Raw genomic sequence first — 19160 nt, 5'->3', positions numbered from 1 at the left:
AATTAGGGGAGAGAGTGTCACCGAAATGATACAGGGTTTAGGATGGACACGATTGAAAGAAACGCGTTTGTCGTAGCGGACGAATCTTCTCACGAAATTCCGATCACGAACTTTCTCCTCCGAATCCGAAAATGTTTTGTTGACGCTGACGTACATTGGGACAAAAGATCAGCGTGGTAAAATAATGTAGGATATAGATGTTGTTTGTTTGAGCGCGCTACACGAGACTGGACGAGCCCCCTGGCAGGCAGGCAGGCAGGCGGGCGCTCACAGCTGGCCGGCGCGGCGCCGGCTGTTGCAGGGCGGCGGCCGCTGCTTCGAGTTCCGGCACCACGACAACGCGCAGCTGGCGGCCGCGCTGCGCGCCGTGCACGCCCGCTGCCCGCGCGTCACGCGCCTCTACACGCTGAGCGAGCGCTCGGTGCGCGGCCTGCCGCTGCACGTCATCGAGTTCTCCACGCGCCCCGGCTACCACCAGCTGCGTGAGTACCTACCTGCCTTTTTTTTGTGTGACGTGGTGTTTTACAGTGCCTACGGCTTCGCCGAATCTACGTGTATTTGTGTGTAGTTTTGGTTGTTATTCTCTGGGATTTCATTTTTATTTACAAAACAAATTGTGGGCTTTGGAGCGCACGGTCGGTAACAAATAACGCCTTGCGGCCCCCGACCATCCTCGATTTATGGAGCGTGGGTTCAGGGTTGTTGGGTTCTGTGCAGTGGGTGCAGCGGGTGCTGCTCCCCACTGCTTTTCTTTTGTACAGTTACGACAGCCGGCCGCTCGGCGAGATGTTGTCGTCGTTCCGTGGCGGCCGCTGTGCTCGTTGTTGCAGGATGATGGTCGTCCCCGCCGCTTGCCCGCTGAGTACGGGCGTCGTGCGTGCGTAGGTCCGCAGCTGGTCTGCGTCTACACTTTAACTTGAACTCTATACTTGCTAGCCTAGCTGTGCTTATCTCTAGGTAAATCTGTGTTGCTAAGGTGGTCGCACAGCCGACACACAGTATGGGGGGGGGGGGGGTGGAGTGTGGATTGGACTTAGTCGCTACGTCTTAAGTTAGTTTGCATTCTTAAACTACTAATTACTTGGATTTCGCGGTTCAATTAAGATCCAAGGGAGCCTTGGCTATAGTGGTTATGCCAGGTCTTACTAACTAAACAAAACATAATTATCCCAACAAAGCAACACGAAATCGGCAAGACAAATAACAAAAGCATATTATACCAAAAGGGAACACGATACGACAAAACAAAGACAAAAACATGTTAAACATTTACCTATTCACTATTGGATCCCAACAAGGGAGCACGATATAGGTAGACAAAATCACAAAAGTATATTATACCGAAAGGGAACACGAATGGACAAAACAAGGACAAAAACATATTAAGCATTTACCTGTTCACTAGTGGTTACTACTCTACAGGGTCTTGAATGATTAGGCGTGGTACTGTCTGCCTGTGCCATGTTCTGGTTACCACAGCGCCTGTGTCCCTCACTTGTCTACAACGGCCTCCTACAGTTTCTAATTCGTTATACAGTGTATTCACTAATCTTTTCACAGTGTCGTGTATGGTTTCAATTTCCACTGTTTTGTGGAGCTCGCGTATTGGTGTCCATGGTGGAGCGTCTAGAATCCACCTTAGTACTTTGTTTTGCACTCTTTGCAGTTTTTTGTGCTTGGTCTCGCACGTGATTCCCCACGCAGAACACCCGTGCGTTAGTGCTGGGAGGACTGTTGTCTTGTAGAGTGTTCTCTTGGTTTCCATCCACATCTCCCTGCTGAGGAAGAACGGCAGGACAGCTTTTGCGAGGTTTATACCTCTCTTCCTTTTTTCCCCGATGTGGAGGCGGAAGAGCATTTTTTTGTCTAATGTTACACCCAGTTATTTCACGGAGTCTCTCCACGGTAATTCCTGGGCGTTTAGAGACAGCTGGTATCTGAGTACCGGGCGCTTTCTTGTGAAGTACAGCTGTAGTTTTACCTGCGTCTAATGTCATTTTTTTTCACTACACCAGTCTTCTACCGTCTAACTGCCTTTGGAGGCGTGCTATGTTTGAGTGGTGCTGCCTTCTACTTGTGTAGAAGGTTGTGTCGTCCGCGAATTGGGCTATCCTGGCATACGGTGACAGCGGGATGTCGTTTGCATAGATGTTGAAAAGTGTGGGTGATAGTACCGACCCCTGGAGGATGCCGCCCTCAGGGTGTTTTATGAGGAGCGTTTTCTGTCTACGTCAACAAGGAACTTCCGGTCTGTCAGAAAGCTGTCTATCAATTTCGCCTACACATCAGGGATCGTTGTGTTGTGCTGTATCTTGAAGATCAGGTTGTCGTGCCAAACCTTGTCGTAAGCCTTTTCCCAGTCGAGGAAAACTGCTGCTGTTGAATTTGTGTAGTTGAAATTGTGTGTGATGTGTTCTGTCAGTCGAAGGACTTGTAACTCTGCAGAGACCTTTTTCTGGAACCCGAATTGTTTCGGTCTGATGGTTTCATCGTCTGACACATTTGTTGTTCTGTTCAAAACTACTCAAGCGTTTTCTCCATTGTGAAGAGTAGGCTGATTGGGCGATGGTTCGCCAGTACTTTTGGGTCTTTCCCTGCCTTTGGGACTGTAATAACTTTTGGTGCCCTCCAGGCCGCAGGGAATTTTTGTAGCAGCATGCAGCTATTAATTATACGTGTTAACAGGACTAGTGGTTTCCTAGAGAGGTTCTTAAGGTGTATGTTTGAAATTTTGTGTAGTCCTGGTGCGGATCTACCCTTTCTGCAGGCTAGTATTTTCTTTATTTGTGTCGGTGTTGTGAGTTCTGGTGCTGTTTGTGTCGGTGTGTCTCTGAGGTTTTGTACTGCTTGTGTGATATTTTCTTCCTGAAGCTGGTCAGCGGCTGTGAGGTCGATCCGTGGTGTTGTGGTTTGCTCCTCGTACGTGTCCGCAAACAGTTCGGCTTTCGACAAGGCATCAAACACGATTTCCTGGGGTCCTAGCATTGCCCTTTTGGCTGGTCGCAGCTCCATATTGATTTCCTCGTTTTCAGTTCGAGCCCATACTCAGTTTCTTTTATATCATTATAACTTATGAACTATGAATATATGCTGTAGACTGAAAATCTCACAAGAACCAGTCGCTTTCGGTACGATTTTGTGTAGCAGAATGACGAGATACGTCCGTAATGGTGATTAAAAGATCTTTGGTATTAGGTTTTTTTCGTATTACAACGTCCCCGGTACGGCAGTGTGCCATTTCGAGGCAACAGCCCGACGGAGTGTATCAGAAGGCGTCATTCACTGTAGTGTATGTTAGAACTGTCAGTTAATGTATTACCGCAGGATGTAGTAACGTCATAAACAGTCATACGCGACACCAGTTTTCCACAGTCAACTGGATCGACACTTGCAGTTGTCAAGTCAAATTTAGTTGGTTAATCTCCTGCTATCTGTAAATATTCGTATATTCTACTTGTTATTTTCTAAAAAAAATTCTGACTCTTTCTTATTAACTTAATGGGCATATACTGTATATTATATTTTGCTTTACATGAAAATTTGTATTTACCTCTATTACAGAGATAACGAAATGGCTAGTATGAGGACAAGAGAAGGAATGTCCGTTTTAATAGAGATAACGTAGAAATTGTACGCGCGTCCATGTTTGCAAAGAAACTGTGTCGCTTGTCAGACAGAGATGACAAGCGCCGTAGTTCTCGGCTGGACACGTACAGCGCGGTGTGCGGCACTTCTGACTGACTGGCAGCTCTACAACTACGGTCCTTCTGAAGGGTTTCTGTATTGTGAACAACCGGTGATCCTTCTGCAGATGAGTTTGGCAGTGTAGGGCAGGAAAAGACTTCGTAACAGTCCAGTTCCCATTGCAATAAAAGACCTAATAACAGTTCAGTTGCCGTTGCTTTTCTCCGCCTAGCAGCACGTCAAACACTGACAGCCCAGTTCTTCTGCAGCCTAGCCACTATCCGTCCAAAGCTGAATGGAGGCCTCTTTTGCACTCTTCCACTTGACTTGATTTTATGATGTCAGCCACCACCGTGTCTCAGCAGTCTTTCTATCGTCGATTAATCACCTCTGCGGTCTTTCAACGCCTCTTTTGCGTCGCCGTGGTCCCAAATGCAGCATTTTATTGCCCCTTCTCTCAGTAGGATCTTCTCGCCAATTCAGCTTGTAACTGTTTTGGTCACGTTTCTTTCCCGTGTTATTCTTGAGACAAAGTCGTTGTCGGCGGAGCTGGACGCGAGCATCCTGGTGTGCACTGCTCTATAGTTCCTCAGCACTCACGTCTCTACTCCGTGAGCTGCTAGTGTTAGTACACACGTGTCACAGGGTTTGTCCCCCGGAATGAATGTAACCTTTCTGACTGTGGAATTTCTGCATTTTGCTGATGCCCAACGTAGATGTACTCAGAGGCGATTTCCATAGTCATACTTAACTGCTTCGGTAAATAAATTTAGAACTTGTTTTCATTTCATATTTATGTCCAACGACGTTTGCACAGGCAATTTTCTGTTCTGGAATTGTTGCGTCACGTCTTTTGCATTTATCAACACGGTGATGTCAGCATATCGAAAACGTTTTGTGGACAACCCGTCTATATCGATGCCTCTAGTATCCCAGTGAGAGCCTGTGTAAACGTCTTCCATCCTTAAGTTAAATAATATTGCAGGTACTGGATCTGTCCTGGCGAATTCCTTTGGATGCTGGGATCTTGGCAGTTTACGAGATATCCACGTGCGTCAACCACGATTGTTACTTGTTTCGAAATTCGTGTGACGTTACGGATTTTTGAGTGTCTCTGCCCCAGTCTCCGCTGAATCGAACACGTGACGACTGTGAGGCGAGGTGCGAGCCGCCCGGTTAGCCGCTTCTGGGCCGGACAGGCCGCGAGGGTCAGTGTGCCCAGCTGGCGCGTCCAGTGCGTCACACACACACACACTCTACCAGTTTACAAAATCAACAATAGCAACACACACCAAAAACACTGGGCACCCATTCGAAAACATAAAAGACGATCTTAAGGTACTCCACCACTCCAAAAATCAGACACAATTAATTTAATGGAGGAGCTTGAAATTTTTGTACAGAGCAAAAAGAAGGAGAAAAAATTCTCAAACACAAACTAGGTAGTGAATCAGTTAATGTCTTCAAATGTTTCTCCTACATATGATAACTGTAACAATTTTCATAGATGTGTACAGTTCTTCGTGTATTTCTACCGTTACTGACTTTCGGACATGTCCGAAAGAACAGACACCATATCCATATAAGTATATAGTTCTGGCAATACCGGCTATGATCTTCTTCTTCTGTGCGGTTGCACACATATTACCTGAACTCTTACGGGACTTGCTAAGAATATCTTCCACGAGTAATCAGTGTGTTGGGTAGGGACACTACGAATGTACTGTGTGGACATATAAGTTGACAATGTGGGTCTCGCGGGAGGCGTGTGCGAGATAGTTCCTGCAGTCGCACTATCCTCTGTGCCCTCGGTGGCTCAGATGGATAGAGTGTCTGCCATGTAAACAGGAGATCCCGGGTTCGAGTCTCGGTAGGAGCACACATTTTCACCTGTCCCCTTTGATGTATATCAACGCCGGTCAGCAGCTGGAGGTATTAATATGTAATTCTAAATCCGTCTTGTTGGACGCCAATTCACCCCTATCGTGCACATCTTGTGAATGACTTCCTTCAGGATAACGACATCGCTCGACTAGAGTGGCCAGCATCTTCTCCAGACATCGAACATGAATGGGATACATTAAAAAGGGCTGTTTATGGACGACGTGACCCACCAACCACTGTGAGGGATCTGCGCCCCATCGTCGTTGAGGAGTCGGTCAATGTGGACGAACAGTGCCTTGATGGACTTGTGGATACTATGCCACGACAAATACAGGCATGGATCAATCCAAGAGGACTTGCTACTGGGTATTAGAGGTACCGGTGTGTACAGCAATCTGGGCCACCACCTCTGAATGTCTCGCTGTATGGTGGTACAACATGCAATGTGTCTTTTTCATGGGCAATGAAAAAGGCGGAAACGATGTTTATGTTGATCTCTATTCCAATTTTCTGTACAGGTTCCGGAACTCTCGGAACCGAGGTGACGCAAAACTTTTTTTGATGTGTCTATATGTGGCGCGTGTCTACCATTACACTGATCGTTGCAAAGAATGAATAATACGAAATTCTCCATAATCCAAAGAACATTGACTACGAAGAGAATAATAAGCGGTTGGAATCGTACAAAGAAGTACTAGCTGCAGCAGTCGGCTGCACTCCACGTGCGTCCACTGTTGATTATGTTAAGCTTAGACATAAAAAGAAAGGATGTGGAGTCGGCCGCGGTGGCCGAGCGGTTCTAAGCGCTTCAGTCCGGAACCGCGCGACTGCTACGGTCGCAGGTTCGAGTCCTGCCTCGGGCATGGATGTGTGTGCTGTCCTTGGGTTAGTTAGTTTTAAGTAGTTCTAAGTTCTAGGAGACTGATGACCTCAGATGTTAGGTCCCATAGTACTCAGAGCCATTTGAACCAAAGGATGTGGAGGAAGAAGGAAACGTGAAAAGCCGAGTGCGTCAGAGGCTACATAAGTGAAACAAATGTATCTATTTGTACTCTAAATAACATCACTTAACCTTATAACTTTCTCTTTAGGTGATTTGTATATCGGCTCACATGTTTCTGGAATAACACGTAAAATTGTAGACTGTGGGATCCCAGTTTCATATTGCAAGCTGGAATAGCTTTCGCCTGCTGCTAAAGACGTGAGACGATATTTAGCAGAAATAGCATCCGTGATTTAAATAATGAAGCAGTGGACCAGTTATATATTTTTTCACGTTTTGCACGATGTTTTGCCACAATTTATCTCATGATTAGGTACAAATATTTACAATTTCGTGAGATTTCAAATGGCTCTGAGCACTATGGGACTTAACTGCTGAGGTCATCAGTCCCCTAGAACTTAGAACTACTTAAACGTAACTAAGCTAAGGACATCACACACATCCATGCCCGAGGCAGGATTCGAACCTGCGACCGTAGCAGTCGCGCGATTCTGGACTGAAGCGGCTAGAACCGCTCGGCCACAAAGACCGGCCGTGAGGTTTTGGAAAGTGGGACAAAAGAAATATGTCCGATCGCAGTAAACGATAAAAACGCAACTTCTGAGCAAGAGAGGCATAAAAACACACAAAAAACACCACTTAATCTACCTGTGTAAATATTTCCCCAAGATAATGAGAATATATTCTCGATATGCATCACATTAAGTAGGAAAAAATACATACGTATTGACACATTTGCAAGCTTTCCAGAAACGTCCGTTGTGATAAATGAAATTAAGAAATGGCATTTCTTAAATAAGTATCATATATGCAAATATGTTGGGCGACTTTCGTGAGAGAAAACTGAAATGTTTGTTCTAAACTAAAAAGTAAACTGTGCCCGCACAGGCCGGGAAGGCCCAACGTTGCCGACCGGTCGCCGAGCTATCCTCAGCCCACAGGCGTCACTAAATGCGGATGTGGTGGAGCATGTGGTCAGCACACCGCTCTCCCGGCCGTATCTCAGATTGCGAGACCGGAACCGCTACTTCTCAGTCAAGTAGCTCCTCAGTTTGCCTCACAAGGGCTGAGTGCACCCCGCTTGCCAACAGCGCTCGGTAGACCGGATGGTCAGCCATCCGAGTGCTAGCCCAGCCCGACAGCGCTTAACTTCGGTGATCTGACGCGAACCAGTGTTACCACTGCGGCAAGGGCGTTCGCCCACTCTCAAATAATTTTAGTTGTTTTTCATGTCTTCGCACTGTTGCTCACGAAGCAAATTCTGATGAACACTTCGAGCTACTCTTCTCGCTATCCACCGTTTTAACCTCAATTGTTTCATTTCTCGTTCTTTTCATGCAGGCCGCTCAGGACTAACATATACTGTTGGACAGGTGATTGACTGTTCAAATGCTATTCCCCGAACAATTATGACGAAAAAATTTCCATCGTGTAATAACTCCAGTGAAATAGCTCGGTGAAAGATTTTGATAGAGAACAAACAATGTATTTACCTTAATAGTGTTCAAAAGTCAGTGTATATATATATATATATATATATATATATATATATATATATATATATATATAGTTCATGATATCCAGTATTACAAATTTCCTCTTTCTGGCGGACACACGTCCAGATCGTCCGCTCTCAAAACTCCGCCATCTCTCTCCCCACATCCACCACTGCTGGCGGCTCACCTCCAACTGCGCAACGCTACGCGCTGTTCACATCCAACTGCCCACCACTACGATGGCGAATATTACAACAATGGCAACCAGCCACAGACTGCACACAGCACAGTCAGTGATTTTGATACAGAGCGCTATGTGGTGTTACCAACATAAAAACCTAAACAGCCTACTTACAGTGTCAGTCATACTTATCGTCAAGGTTACGGTCGATCGTGTCTGATCGTCACGAAGGAGAAACTCCGTATTGTGCACCGAGCACATTGTAACCGCTCCGTACCCGCCTCTGTCAGTACGAGAGCGAGTAAGGGATTCACTGCAACTGCAACATTACGTGTTGCCCCAGCCGGACTGTGAAATACCTTCTCGTGCGTAGGCTGCCATTAACACTACAACACAAACGGCTACATCTGAAACGGTGCCACAATCGGGAAGCGTAGATTGCTTATAAATGGGATCGCGTTGTGTTCAGCGATGAATCGTAGTTGTGCTCTACCCCAAGTGTCCAGCGTTGTGGAGGCGCGCGGCTTCCCCGTCTGCGCAGCCGTCGGATGCGACGTCAGATCGGGACTGCGTAGCGACTGAGGGAGCTCTGCGGCTACCCCCTGGCCGTCCTCACTCCTCGTGCAGTAGTATTGTGGTGCCGTTTTTCAACAGAACAATACTTCTCCATACGTGGCACGTGACACTACAAACTTTGAGGTACTCCCGTGGCCAGCGAGATCCCTGTTGTGACTTGGCAAGACAGCCAAGCCGCTACGAGGTGAAGCCGAAAGGCACGCGTTTATGCTCACGCAGGCTGGCGTGAGGTCTGGAATAGGACACGGAAATGAACTAGCAAAAACAGGACGTAGCTGTGGAATACTTAACTTAAATCCATAATTGGTGAACATCGGTCTGACGGTACAAGCATCACAAGATAAATAGCAATTGATAATAGCGCCTTGCTAGGTCGTAGCAAATGACGTAGCTGAAGGCTATGCTAACTATCGTCTCGGCAAATGAGAGCGTAATTTGTCAGTGAACCATCTCTAGCAAAGTCGGCTGTACAACTGGGGCGAGTGCTAGGAAATCTCTCTAGACCTGCCGTGTGTCGGCGCTCGGTCTGCAATCACTGATAGTGGCGACACGCGGGTCCGACGTATACTAACGGACCGCGGCCGATTTAAAGGCTACCACCTAGCAAGTGTGGTGTCTGGCGGTGACACCACAATCCCCAGCACTGCCCCTGGGTAATACAACACGTGTGGCACCACGTGGCGCGCGGACCTTGTCGCGGTGCCTGTGTCCACTATCTCTGACATCGATCTGTCGTAGAATTTTAGAACATGTTTTTTGCTCGCGTATCATGTCATTTCTGGAAACCCAGAATCTACTCTGTAGGAATCAACATGGATTCCGGAAACAGGGATCGTGTGGGACCCAACTCGCTTTATTTGTTCATGAGACCCAGAAAATATTAGATACAGGCTCCCAGGTAGGTGCCATTTTCCTTGACTTCCGGAAGGCGTTCGATACAGTTCCGCAGTGTCGCCTGATAAACAAAGTAAGAGCCTACGGAATACCAGACCAGCTGTGTGGCTGGATTGAAGAGTTTTTAGCAAACAGAAGACAGCATGTTGTTCTCAGTGGAAAGACGTCTACAGACGTTAAAGTAACCTCTGGCGTGCCACAGGGGAGTGTTATGGGACCATTGCTTTTCACAATATATATAAATGACCTAGTAGATAGTGTCGGAAGTTCCATGCGGCTTTTCGCGGATGATGCTGTTGTATACAGAGAAGTTGCAGCATTAGAAAATTGCAGTGAAATGCAGGAAGATCTGCAGCGGATAGGCACTTGGTGCAGGGAATGGCAACTGACCCTTAACATAGACAAATGTAATGTATTGCGAATACATAGAAAGAAGGATCCTTTATTGTATGATTATATGATAGCGGAACAAACACTGGTAGCAGATACTTCTGTAAAATATCTGCGTGTGTGCGTACGGAACGATTTGAAGTGGAATGATCATATAAAATTAATTGTTGGTAAGGCGGTTACCAGGTTGAGATTCATTGGGAGAGTCCTTAGAAAATGTAGTCCATCAACAAAGGAGGTGGCTTACAAAACAGTCGTTCGACCTATACTTGAGTATTGCTTATCAGTGTGGGAGCCGTACCAGGTAGAGTTGACAGAGGAGATAGAGAAGATCCAAAGAAGAGCGGCGCGTTTCGTGACAGGGTTATTTGGGAAGCGTGATAGCGTTACGGAGATGTTTAGCAAACTCAAGTGGCAGACTCTGCAAGACAGGCGCTTTGCATCGCAGTGTAGCTTGCTCGCCAGGTTTCGAGAGGGTGCGTTTCTGGATGAGGTATCGAATATATTGCTTCCTCCTACTTATACCTCCCGAGGAGATCACAAATGTAAAATTAGAGAGATTCGAGCGCGCACAGAGGCTTTCCGGCAGTCGTTCTTCCCGCGAACCATACGCGACTGGAACAGGAAAGGGAGGTAATGACAGTGGCACGTAAAGTGCCCTCCGCCACACACCGTTGGGTGGCTTGCGGAGTATAAATGTAGATCTAGATGTAGATGTAGACTCTACTTTGAATCACTAAAATAACTTTAGTACACTCACATGCCGTCAAGTTTCATTACGTTTCTTACTCGCCTTCTCGGTTCTTCGCCTTTTTAGTCAGACATTTATATTTTACACCTTTGATCCTTCCCTTTTCTTGCTTAGTTTTGCATTGCCACCTGAGATTTTAATATTCGTACAGTTGCTTCTCTTCTCGCCAACGGTCCTTCTGCTTTTCCTATAGGCGTTATCTATTTTTCCTATAATCGTGGATCTTTCTCCAGCCCTCCATTTCTGTTAACCTCAGTTTTCAGTCACCTGTGTTTTTGCCTGTTAAATTTACTGCATTTTTATATTTTCCCTTTTCACTAGTTGTATTCGATATGTTGGTTCTTATGTAGGAATTTCTGCTAGATCTTTTCTGTTTGCTTATTTGATTGTCTGCTGCCTTCACTTTTCGTCTCTCAAAGCTTCCAATTCATTTTACATTGTATTCGTTTCTCCTCCTCGTTTCTCAACAACCTCTGATACTTTGACTTGCACAGGTTCGTATTTCCCTAATTTCCTACCTCCTTGCGATTTATTCACTTTTACACTGCAGTACAATACCAATAAATATGGTCCATGTGAACTTCTGGAAACGATTTGTCGGATAAAGTCTGGTTGCAAAATATCTTTCTTACCCTTATGCCCTACATTCAGGGTGACAATTATTGAACTGTATGAAAAAAAATACCGTAAATTAGTTGCAAACTACGGCGTGCACACAGTTTATTCAACATATAAACGTCACTACAGATATTTGGATTTAGGTTAAGACATGTTCGATATGCTCGGCATCATTGGCGATGATTTGGCGCAGAAGAATTCTGCAAGACCCGCTAAAGTTTCTGAACATCGATGCTGTCGATGACCTTCTGAATGGCTGTTTTCAGCTCAGCAATTGTTTTGGTGTTATTAATATAGACCCACAAAAAGGAGTCGCACGTTTTCAGATCTGGAGAATATGGCCTATGCCACTCATCTCTGGGTACTCCAGAGTCAGAATGAAGTCCCCAAAGTGATCCTCCAGGGCATCAAACGCTCTCCTGCTTCGATGGGGTCGAGCTCCGTCTTGCATGAACCACATGTTGTCGAAATCAGGGTCACTCTGGATAAAGAGGATTCATCATCTTCCAAAACCTTCACGTACCGTTCGGTAGTCACCGTGCCACCAAGGAATATCACACCCATTATTCCGTGGCTGGACGTTGCACCCCACACAGTCACCTGTTGAGGGTGAAGAGACTTCTCGGTTACGAAATGTGGATTCTCAGTCGCCCAGATGTTCCAGTTTTGTTTATTGACCAACCATCCAAATAAAAAGCGGGCTTCGTAGCTGAACCAAACCATACAGTGCATACTAATTTTACTGAGGTATGAAACTCCTCTGATGTTCTTCCGTGTGTGCGATTTACAACTGGGTTGTTTTGAAAATCAGCCTTATGCAAACACAATTTGCTTATTTTTGTATTTGCACAGACATGTTTCGACACCTGTGTGTTATCTTCTGTGGGTTAAATTATTTATTCTGTAATTTACAATATGAAATTTATAATAATTTAGCTGTTGTATGTCTAAGAATTACAATATGTGCAATTTGATTTGTTTTGTTTAGACGCTCACCTTAAAAGTACATCGCTAAATGAACTGCATTATTATACACCTTTTTTTGTTTTTGTTTTCTTTTTCGTCTTTTTTGACAGCATGTCATCTGCAAACTAGCCATGAAGAAAAGTAATGCGTATTAATCAAGAACTGTTTCGTGGGTTGAGGTTATGTGCGTTCCGTGTTTGTTTGGTGTCTCGATCGATGGCTATTCAGTGTACTGTTTCCACACAGTTTTTCGCACAATTGAACCAGAGAGCAAAAATGGTGAAAAAAAAGAAAACTGTATGGTAACAGTACACTGAATAGCCATCGATCAAGACACCAACCCGACACGCAACATGACGAAAAATGTAAAACGTAAAAAAGGCAAGGCTTCCGGTCCACATTGTATACCAGTCAGGTTCCTCTCAGAGTATGCTGATACAATAGCTCCATATTTAGCAATTATACATAACCGCTCGGTCACAGAAACATCCGTACGTAAAGACTGGAAAATTGCTCAAGTCACACCAATACCCAAAAAGGAAAGCAGGAGTAATTCGTTGAATTTCAGGCCGATATCACTAACGTCGCTTTGAAGTAGGGTTTTGGAACATGTACTGATTCAAACATCAAGAGGTATCTCGAAGAAAACGACTTATTGACACACAGCACGGATTCAGAAACTATCTTTCTTGCGAAACACAAGTAGCTCTTTGTACTCACGAAGTAATGACTGCTATCGACAGGGGATGTCAAATTCATTCCATATTTTAAGATTTGCAGAAGGCTTTCGACACCGTTCCCGACTGCGTGCCTATGCAATATCGCCTCACTTGTGCGACTGCATTCGTGATTTCCTGTCAGAAAGATCACAGTTCGTAGTAATAGACGGAAAGTCATCGAGAAAAACAAAAGTAATATCCGGTGTTCCGCAAGGAAGTGTTATAGGCCCTCTATTGTTCCTGATCTATATTAACGACATAGATTGCTTGCAGACGGTGCTGTCATTTATCATGTTGCAAAGTCATCAGATGAGCAAAAGGAGTTGAAAAATGATTTAGATAAGATATCTGTAAGGTGCGAAAAGTGGCAATTGACCCTGAATAAAGAAAAGTGTGAAATTATTCACTTGAGTACTAAAAGAAATCCGCTAATTTTCGATTACGCGATAAGTCACACAAATCTGATGGCTGTAAATTCAACTAAATACTTCGGGATTCCAAAAACAAATACTCTAAATTGGAACGGTCACATAGAAAATGCCGGCCGGTGTGGCCGTGCTGTTCTAGGCGCTACAGTCTGGAGCCGAGCGACCGCTACAGTCGCAGGTTCGAATCCTGCCTCGGGCATGGATGTGTGTGATGTCCTTCGGTTAGTTAGGTTTAATTAGTTCCAAGTTCTAGGCGACTGATGACCTCAGAAGTTAAGTCGCATAGTGCTCAGAGCCATTTGAACCATTTGAGCCACATAGATAATGTTGCGCGTAGAGTAAACCAAAGACTGCGATTCATTGGCAGAACACTTAGAAGGTGCAACAGGTCTACCAAAGAGACTGTTTACACTACGCTTGTGCGCCCTATTCTGAAGTATTGCTGTGCGGTGTGGGATCCGCATCAGGTGGGACTGATGAATACACCGAAAACGTACAAAGAAGGGGAAACTCGTTTTGTATTATCGCGAGATAGGGGAGATAGTGCCACAGACATGATACGTGAGTTGGAGTGGCAATCATTAAAAAAAAGGCGATTTTCGTAGCGACAGGATCTTCTCATGAAATTTCAATCACCAGTTTTCTCCTCCGCTTGCGAAAACATTCTGTTGGCACCCAACTAAATAGGGAGAAATGATCATCACGATAAAATAAGAGAAATCAGGACTCGCACAGAAAAATTTAAGTGCTCGTTTTTCCCGCGCGCCGTCCGAGAGTGGAACGATAGAGAGACAGCTTGAAAGTGGCTCATTGAACCCTCTGCCAGGCACTTTATTGTGAATAGCAGAGAAATCAGGTAGATGTAGATGTAAAACATACAGCGCATACTAATTCCCATGATGCCCCGCGGCCAACCGTGCAGTTTGAACCTTCTAACTCTAACCGCTCAGAAGGTATGACGATTCATTTCATATATTTCAATAATTGTCACCTTTAAACCGCTGTGAAATCTTCTGGTCTCTCCAGGTCTCTTTCATGTATACAAAATTCTTCACGGTTCCTCAACCAATTTTTAACAATGATTAACGTTATGTCGTTCATATTGGACTGTTTTCTTTAAGGAAACTGCTACTCATTTGACAATAAAGGTTCAAAGAAAACAATTTGTACGTGTCAGTCATTTTTTATTTCTCCCACAATGCGTTTCGAGAGTTTATACTCTTATCTTCAGGGGAAAATAGCAATAACTTATTACAAGTGTAACTACGACTAGTATAACAGGCATTTTTTGTCGTCATATGGCACTAAGATTATACATTTGAAGTAGTGATGGAGTTACAATATGTTCCAGTGTACAGAAGTCTGCAATTCGTCGTAAATGAACATTTTTTACTCGCTTTTTCACACATAAACACGAACCATTGATAGAAATACACCAGAGATTGTAGCGATGTAAAGATATGGTACTTTGCCTCTGAGGTCATTCATAGCTAGTTTTCATTGTGGATCAGAGATACATATAGTAATTATAAAATTATTTCTTTCTTTAGAACATCTTGTTAAAAGTGTTACATTGCAAAATATATGACAGTAACATAAAATACAATGGATAAACTAAGTATCTATTTACATAAAACTTGTGGATTTAGTATGAACATAATATCTGTCGCTCTCTCTCTGATTCAGGAAGTGGAAGGCAGAAAGAGTTATAGTGCATCATCAAGTATACCTACAAATCTCTTAAAGAAGTTCATTGCCCCCATCTCAGTTTTTTCATTTAGTGTGTTTTGTCCTTGTATTCTGCTGTGAATGAAAATTTCCAGCTCTTAATAAAGCTTGAGTTTGTGGCCTTTGTTTATTCTGTGAAGTATCATTAGATAGTCCTCTATGTTATCAAATGAATGTCCTGTGTCCTGAATGTGTGTAGCTATGGCAGATTTATTGGGTGTGTTGTATCTAAATGCGTTAATGTGCTCTTTGAATCTATTTCGAAAGCTTCATCTACTGTGATCTACATATTGTACAGTACTTTGATTGGATTTTATTTTGTATACACCTGAGTTGGAGAATTAATCTTTACTGGTTTTTGTGATGTGTGGCAATCTATTATCTAATTTATTGTTTGTGGGGAAAGCAAGTCTTACGTTGCATGGAATCAGTACATTAACAATTTTTTGTGAAATAGTACCAAAGTAGAGAAGGCATACTGTCCTGGTGTCTGTCTGTTTGTTGTTCTTATTTATGTATCTGTCTGTTCCTTTCCTGACTTTTTTAGACATTTTCTCCATGAGTGTAAGTTGAAAACCATTTGCGGATGATATCTGCTTGATGACATCAATTTCATTTTGGTGTGTTTCCTTACTTAGTGGCATTTTATGTGCTGTGTGCAACATGGATCTGTAGGCCGCTAATTTGTGTGTGTGTGTGGGTGGCATGGAGAAGCACGGATATTTTCGTGTGTAGTTGTGGATTTTCTGTAAATAATAAACATGTATTCATTGCTTTTTCTAGTGATGGGGAGGTCCAAAAAGTTTATTTAGTTCTAGCTTCCATATTCACAAGTGAACTGAATGTTCTTGTTCGTGCCGGTAAATTGACTGACATTTTGTCTGCTTCCCCCTTCTGTTGTTATTAGAATATCATCAACATATATTTTGTAAAACTTAATGTCTTGTATACATGGGCTGTTGTTATTGAATAATTTATGTCAAGGTAGTTAGTGAGTATTTCAGGCAACATGTTTCTAGTCATCAAGAGTCGAATGTCGGTGTTGACGGGCCCAGGCGAGGCGTAAAGCTTTGTGTCGTGCAGTTAACAAGGATACACGAGTGAGTCTTCGGCTCCGAAAGCCCATATCGATGATGTTTCGTTGAATGGTTCGCACGCTGACACTTGTTGATGACGCAGCACTGAAATCTGCAGCAATTTGCGGAAGGGTTGCACTTCCGTCACGTTGAACGATTCTCTTCAGCCGTCGTTGGTCCCGTTCTTGCAGGATTTCTTTCCGGACGCAGAGATTCGGAGATTTGAATTTTTATCGGTTGCCTGATATTCACACTACACTCGTGAAATGGTCGTACGGGGAAATCCCCACTTCGTCTCTGCCTCGGAGATGCTGTGTCCCATCGTTCGGCTAGAACACCACGTTTAAACTCTCTTAAATCTTGATAACCTGCCGTTGTAGCAGCAGTACCCGATCTAACAACTGCGCCAGACACTTCTTGTCTTATATAGGCGTTGCCGACCGCAGCGCCGTATTCTGCCTGTTTACATTTCTCTGTGTTTCAATAGGCATGCCTATACCAGTTTCTTTGGCGCTTCAGTGTATATTTTGCAATGTAATACTTTTAACCAGATGTTCTAAGGAAGAAATAATTCTCGGGTTCCCGGGTTCGATTCCCGGCGGGGGCAGGGATTTTCTCTGTCTCGTGATGACTGGGTGTTGTGTGATGTCCTTAGGTTAGTTAGGTTTAAGTAGTTCTAAGTTCTAGGGGACTGATGACCATAGATGTTAAGTCCCATGGTGCTCAGAGCCATTTGAACCATTTTGAAGAAATAATTTTATAATTACTATTGTACTTCGGATCCACAATGTTCATTAGCTATGAATGATCTCTGAGGCAAGGTACCATATCTTTACATCGCTACGATCTTTGCTGTGTTTATATTAGTAGTTTGTATGAAAAATCAAGTATAAAATGATCATTTATGACGAACTGCAGAGTACTGCACACTGGAACATATTGTAGGTAACTCCATCACGATGTCAACTGTATAATCGTAGTGCCATATGATGATAACAAATGTCTGTTATAGTTTTTGTTGCAAAATGAAAGCAATACAAATAACTAGCAGCATCCAGGTGGTACGCATGTAAGAAGATTTTGCTGTTTTCCACCGAAGATGAGGGTATAAACTCTGTAAACGCGTTGTGGGAGTAAATAAAAAGTGTCTGACATAGATGAATTGGTTTTTAAACTTTTATTAGCAATGTTTAAATTGTGCAACATTCTAGTAGGCGGCATCTCTCTTCGTTCCCGTCCCGCAGTCCACGTTCTCCTGCTATTCTTTCTTACTATTTGCTATTGTCTTCCCGTCTGTCATAACCACTCGAATAATTTCTTTTCTCTCCTTATGCATTCTTTCAGTGTCTTCATCAGTGGAGCTATTCACCATATAAACTTGTGCCGCTTTGATGGGTGCTGGCCTAGTCTACCTTGGCTACGATAATGCTGCTCATAGAAACTTACCCAGATTTTTATGTTTCATTGTTAATTCTGTTGCTGCACTACCCTTATTTGTTTTTGTGTTGATAACCGTAAACCCACCTGACCAGATATCCTGTTCCGCCGGTCACCGAACTACCACCATAACTTTAATGTAACCATTTCCGTTTTTCAGTCTCTAACCTGCCTACTGGATTAATGGATCCAGCATTCTACTTCCCGTTTTATAGAGTTCTGTTTTTCCTGATGATGACATGCTCCCGGGTAGTCCCCGCAGAGATACGAATGCGGAACTGTTGTATCTGCAGAATATTTTGCCGGAGATGATGCCGTCATGCCGGCCGGTGTGGCCGTGCGGTTTAGGCGCTTCAGTCTGGAACCGCGTGACCGCTACGGTCGCAGGTTCGAATACTGCCTCGGGCATGGGTGTGTGTGATGTCCTTAGGTTAGTTAGGTTTAATTAGTTCTCAGTTGTAGGCGACTGATGACCTCAGAAGTTAAGTCGCATAGTGCTCAGAGCCATTTGAACCATTTGATGCCGTCTTCATTAAACCATACTGCATGTGGTAAGGAAAAAAAAATAACGGCCATAGTTTGCCACTGTTTTCAGCCGTTCGCAGTATCAGCCAGGCAAGGTGACGGAGGCTAACTTTACAAGTCCAGATCGGTCAGTCGCCCAGACAGCTGGCTTTGCAGCCACTGAAAAGGCTGCTGCGTGTCGTCAGAAACGACAGATCTGCCCCGCTCCTCCACTGAGACCCCTCCATTGTGGTTGCAGCTGTGGTACGGCTAGTTGTCTGTGCCCTTAACGCAGACAAGAAAAAGGGTTGTAATTGTGTGTGAGAGTCAGATTGTTCACTGACAATTGAATACTGGTGTACTAAAAAAATTAAGTTTTGCTTACCCAAAGGAATCGTAACTACATCTGTACTAATTCATTTTTGCCATTTGCGAGGACTAGCTTTATTTGGGCGACAGACTAATTTCGCCGCTAACAAAGCCATTTTCTAGTGGACAGTTAGACCGCCACAGCGCATGTCATTTACACATAACGGCCCACATGTGGCGCTAATAACGGTTATCGTTCAAAGAACTCATTAGTACTGCGGGATCTTATGACTGGGAAATGAATGATGTTCGACTTTATCTGCAGACACGAAGACCCACAATTTTCGTTGAAGTTTGGGAATGACCTACTAGCGTGGTAGGCGTGAAGCGCCGTTCGATGTTCCATTCTTTGTGTAGTACCAAGAAACCCTGCTTAAGACAGTCGGCGGAAATGGCGAAATTGTCTTCAGTTGTTAAACCGTAAAACTATTAAAGCTCACACCTCTGGGAACTGTA

At 44.1% G+C, this 19160-nt stretch overlaps 1 protein-coding gene across 1 annotated transcript in view; it reads left to right on the top strand.

Annotated features, from left to right (window-relative positions):
* The first annotated feature begins 332 nt into the window (after window positions 1-332).
* The window catches only part of LOC124789291 (carboxypeptidase E-like), a 305166-nt gene continuing 286338 nt past the window's right edge, over window positions 333-19160 (top strand). The window contains exon 1 of the mRNA XM_047256607.1: window positions 333-482. The gene's annotated coding sequence lies outside the window, so the exon portion shown is untranslated. The remainder of the gene's footprint in view (window positions 483-19160) is intronic.

This window comes from Schistocerca piceifrons, chromosome 1 (assembly GCF_021461385.2).
Source record: "Schistocerca piceifrons isolate TAMUIC-IGC-003096 chromosome 1, iqSchPice1.1, whole genome shotgun sequence".
Classification (NCBI taxonomy): domain Eukaryota; kingdom Metazoa; phylum Arthropoda; class Insecta; order Orthoptera; family Acrididae; genus Schistocerca; species Schistocerca piceifrons.
Note: the sequence above shows the minus strand (reverse complement) of the source record. Positions and strands in the feature narration are given on the sequence as shown.